Consider the following 5,838-nt stretch of genomic DNA (forward strand, 5'->3'; position numbering starts at 1 on the left):
CCTGCTAAAAAATGCACCCGGCGGCGTATATTATATCCTTTATTTCAAAATCTATATTTTATATTTCGAAACTAATTTTTGATAGATATACAGTAACAGTATTTGGCTATCGTTGTTCTAAGTAACTATTTAAACTGAACGTATGGGGCAATGATTCGGTGCCATGTATAAATGTTCAAACAATATAAGCAGAACAAGGTGATTCACATTTCCAATGACAACACACATTATGTAAATTGTGTACACTGCGATAAAAATTATGTGAAGCCGGATAAACAAAATATTTTCTTGTCTAACGTGCTGTAGATTTTCAGCAAAACTATCCCTTAGTTGATCACTGTAGAACACCTGGGTCAACTTCATAAAACGGAACAATAATCGTCATAAACCCTTCTTTTCCTGTTATGAACGAATCATTTCCTCCAATTAGTGTTACGGCACATATTTAAACGTGGAACTCAGTGTTTCCCTTGCTGTTTTATATATTGTTTATAATATTTGTACAATCCTCTCTACCACGGATACCTCTAGTGCTTATACAATTCTTGTTAGGTAATAGCATTATGGTTATTCGTGATTACGACTGGAAGAATAGGTTTGCAAATGCTTCTAGACCTGTAACCACACATTGCTGCGTAACGCTTTGTTCATATACACACTGGGCATAATTATTTCTAAATCACATATGTTTTGACGAATGACTATTTATTAAATCATACACTGAATATGCACAATACAACCATATTGTCGGATGCTTATTGTTTTGTTTACACACTTGAATTACGGCGCCACATACCATAATGAGTAACTGTGTCATGAACTCCTCTTGTAAATTAAAATATATGCATGGCTGCGAGTAAACACAACACCCAATAACATAAATCGTAATCCTATCAAATGTAAGATTCTCTCTATCACTGTGAAGATATTATATATTTCTACAGAAATGTACATTGTTAATAGAGTATTAACCGAAAGTTAAACTAGAAGTTGAAAGTTTTTCCTTTCAAATGGAGTAGATATATATTTGATGTTTTTGATGTCAAATAGATTGAACTTACCTAGATCAAAGAAGTGACTATAGTAAATGTTCAAGCCAAGTCGCAAAGAGAGCACTCGGCTTTATCGTGAGATAAAAATACCAGTCATCGGGTATGTAGAAATACTTCACTCCAGATTGATCGTTTTAACAGATGAATTCATTACATTAGTTAATATGAAAGACTTTGTTTTGAATTCTGACCAATCAGCTCTCAGCACTCATATAGCAAATTTGATGTGTTATGCAATTATAATCGTGAGTTAAAACGTTGTGAAAAAGAAGAACTACACAGATCAAACGAACAAAAGCATTAAATTTATATAGTTATTAGTATCATAATTTTTATACTATTTTAATAATGAACATTGCATAAATTATTCACATGCACGGTGACGTCATCTGTAGAAATCCGGGTTTTGCACAATATATATCGGAAATAGAAAGCGACCCTCCAACGACAGCGATTATATATTCGTCTGAGTCATTTTAAAATTGTTGTCTGTGAACCAAATAATTAATGAGACTTAATGAGAATTAAATCAACTATATTGATAGATCTTGTTACTTGCATTCAATATTTGTTTGTACAGAGTGTTTGGTTCTTTAGCGGTCCATAAAATGAAACAATTAGAGCAATCAATTCAAACATAATGTGCATTAATAAGAAATATATTTAATCCTTGAGTCTCAGACCCCATTCTGAAAAAAATTAATGATTTTCTCTCATTCATACAATATATGCCTCATAATGGGTTACAAAAGATTGGTGTATACGATGAAGTTAGTCTAATAGAAATAAAAAAACATAATGTATATATATAATTAACATTCTTCTTCCACACCCCATAAAATATGTGCATAAGAAAACATATTTCGTTGATTCGAAAACCATGTAATATTTATTTGTGTATTCGTTGAATATGATTATGAACATGAATAGGCAGATGTACCATAATAGACACAATGTAAACATACGAAGTCAACCGATTGCGAACTTATCGAATTACTAATTACTGAAGTCAAAGATAACGCAGCTACATATACAGAATTGATCTGTTTGTTATCTATAATCTATGTATTTTTCCCCTCAAATACATATTTCTTTTATCCGTGAAGACGTAATCGAGGCTTTAAATTGCAAATCAAATATACTTTGCTATTATTTGGTATTTAGGTGACCTACGAATGTTGTCTTACTATTACAAGCCTATTATATCGATAAGACGTTATTAGTGAAATACTTCTAAATAGATCTTTATCGGCAATATTGCCAGGGGTTTATGTTTCTCCGCACACTTGATTCCTGGCATGGCGCCACAAAAACTGAGTTAGATGCTCGGTGTAATTAGTACAAATACAATAGTTATTATAAGTGGACTACTAAACTACGATATGCCTTGCTGCAAGTAGAACTCATGGTATACATGAAATGATGTTTCGAAAAAGTGAACACACACTTCTCCACATGTGGCACCCGCTATATATCTGTTGATCCAAGCAATCCAAATTTCGTCACAGACAAATGATTTACAAACACCTTACAAAAAGCAAATACACGACTTTGGGTTTTGTTAACAAGGTTTTTGCTTTTCCTTATCACAATTACGCATTCATGATAACTATATTTCTCTATCAGATGTGATGTTTCACCAAATAGTTTGGATAGATTAGTCTCCATCATGGAATAATAGATAACAATCCAAGTCCAATAAATGTAAATAAACATTTCTCGCTTTAACATAAAATTCCAAACTACTAGTTTCCTATAATTTATAAAGTATTGCACCATCACAGAACAACTATATAAATATAATTCACGATTTTGGGCAGGGATATTTAATTACCTGTCATAATATGCTCAAAAGATGAGTTGGGGCTTTATCTTTGACAAAATAACCAAATTAGAATAAGTTGCTGTCATCTGGGATAGTAGCTTAGTTCTAAAAAACATAAGAAGTGTTCTATGTATAAGTCACATGACGATCTTATCTACCTGTATCATCAAATTATTTGAATGTTGCATTAAGTACGCATCAATGAATTGATTGAACCGAATAATTGTAACAACATATTGTGTTCTTGACATTTATCAACTAAGTTTCTTTTCTTTTCAATCCAGCACTAAATACCTTTCATATCAAAGTAGATACCTGGATTCACTGTCATGTGTTTTAATTTATAGTTCTAACATGTATAAAGGTGAGGTTATTAAATAAACATGTATTAAGGTGAGGTTATGAAATAAACATGTATTAAGGTGAGGTTATGAAATAAACATGTATCGAGGTGAGGTTATGAAATAAACATGTATTAATGTAAGGTTATGAAATAAACATGTATCGAGGTGAGGTTATGAAATAAACTTGTATCAAGGTGAGGTTATGAAATAAACATGTATTAATGTGAGGTTAGGAAATAAACATGTATCAAGGTGAGGTTATGAAATAAACATGTATTAAGGTGAGGTTATGAAATAAACATGTATCGAGGTGAGGTTGTGACATAAACATGTATCAAGGTGAGGTTATGAAATAAACATGTATTAAGGTGAGATTATGAAATAAACATGTATTAAGGTGAGGTTACGAAATAAACATGTATTAAGATGAGGTTATGAAATAAACATGTATCCAGGTGTGGTTATGAAATAAACATGTATCCAGGTGAGGTTATGAAATAAACATGTATCAAGGTGAGGTTATGAAATAAACATGTATTAAGGTGAGGTTATGAAATAAACATGTATTAAGGTGAGGTTATGAAATAAACATGTATTAAGATGAGGTTATGAAATAAACATGTATCAAGTTGAAGTTTATGAAATAAAAAGAAAATTTAACCAGACAATTAGCGTATATTTGTTTGAAAATATATATATATGGTGTTAATTGTTGAATCTTTACAGTCACTTATGATTATTTCGCCACTACCATCCATCAATTGCTCAGAAGGTTATTAAACCACAATTTCCCATCTTGAAACACATAGGATGACGCATGCGCTAGTCAGACAACTTTTTTATGAGGCGCACTGTGATTAGTTGACGAAAAACTATTCTCGTTGCATGAGAAGTCCATATGAATGGACTCAGATGTAGTTAAAGCGAGCGAGATACGATACAAATAAAATTAAAATCATCCACAAATGGAGCAATTTGTTCCAATTGCAATGTCAATATAATTTTTAATAAATAAATCGATATATATATATATATATATTGTCAATAAACTAAAACTAAGTCTAAAACTTAATCAGATAGTTTGTAAATGTATAATTGGCAAAACCTCTCAATAGCTGATTTAAAACTGTTGAATTAATAATATTGTCAGGTAGAGAGTTCAAATGATTTATTATTCGCCGACTGAAGTTTACTCAATTTCTGAATGTGACCTTTAGTGGAGGCGTAAGTAACACACTGGATACACTATTGATGACAGTTTAGGTCTACGTATATGCTCTTCATACGGTAAATACTTCAGACTAGGTAATAACTTGGTAGCTCTTTCTTTCAATTCCATTAATCTCTGTAATAAAACGAGATGACCATATGATGTTTTCATATTCTAGGTGAGGTCTAACCAGCGATGTAACAAGCCAGTGCAGTAAATGTTGATCTGATGAGACCTAATAGGCTACATGTTTGTAACATTTTACTGCGTCAGTAAATTGTCATTTCATAGTTCACATTAGGTTTATTATAACCAAGGCACAGTTGAAAGCTAGCTTGATTTTAATTTGTCAGTACCAAATTTGATTTATACAGTTTCTAAAGAAGACAACACAACAGTATTTTGGAAACTCCCCTTGATAGTAGACAGAATTTGAATGAATGGAAACAGACTGGTTATTAGAGTAACACAATATTTAAGAAGATATTTTCTTAATATGAGATATACGACTGACATTGTTTATTTACAAAAGACATGAATGAAGTGACGATGTTCATTCTCCAAAAGCTCCGATGAAACTGCCTTCAAACGTCTGTATTGTGAAACGACAGTAAAAACACAAGTCTGTCTTTTGGTATTTAGGAATCAATATCAGTTAAAAATAGAAAAGATTAGATGTAATGAAGATGAAGATTTTTCATATATTCTAACAGCATTTTGAATCGTAAGAATAGGTAGAATTGACACGGTGTTTTTGTCTTTTTTCAGTTTTAAAATTTAAAATGTTGTGTTTGGCATATAAATAAAACATAAAGGCCCTGAGGGCGCAAAACGTAAGTTTTGTCGTACTTGTCAGTTTCCCATAGTAATACGTTTGCTTCACAAAGAACGATTTATTAACATTCAATCAATGTTGTATGAGACTGCACACACACATTATTCCTGGCGCCAGACATCGTAACGAATTACTGTCTTATGTATTCGCTTTAAAGAAGTTAACTGAAAATCCTCATTATCAGAAAATATGATATCTGACAATTATTAAGTTGAACGCGATAACATATCTGACTGCCATGAACACAACCCATATCATACATCAATCCAACAATTACTTGGCCAAGAGATGGAAGCTGAGTGAACTCCAAATCTACTGGAATCTAGTGTCAGGTGTATGTTTGTATGAATGTAATCGTGAGTTAACACTACGGCATTTACAATCTTTTCACTTGCGCTTTGAAATTTTATGAACCCCGCGAAGCGAATGAACGAACAGAATACAATTTGCATTGTCACGTCTGTCTATCAGAGACGATTGTGTTATCCTGCAACATGACTACTGAATGTTTTAATCCTCCCAGTATTTCTAAACTAATCATGACTGGCAGCATACTACAATTGATTCAATGT

Source organism: Saccoglossus kowalevskii, chromosome 3, assembly GCF_978046115.1.
Source record: "Saccoglossus kowalevskii chromosome 3, keSacKowa6.1, whole genome shotgun sequence".
NCBI classification, from domain to species: Eukaryota; Metazoa; Hemichordata; class Enteropneusta; family Harrimaniidae; genus Saccoglossus; species Saccoglossus kowalevskii.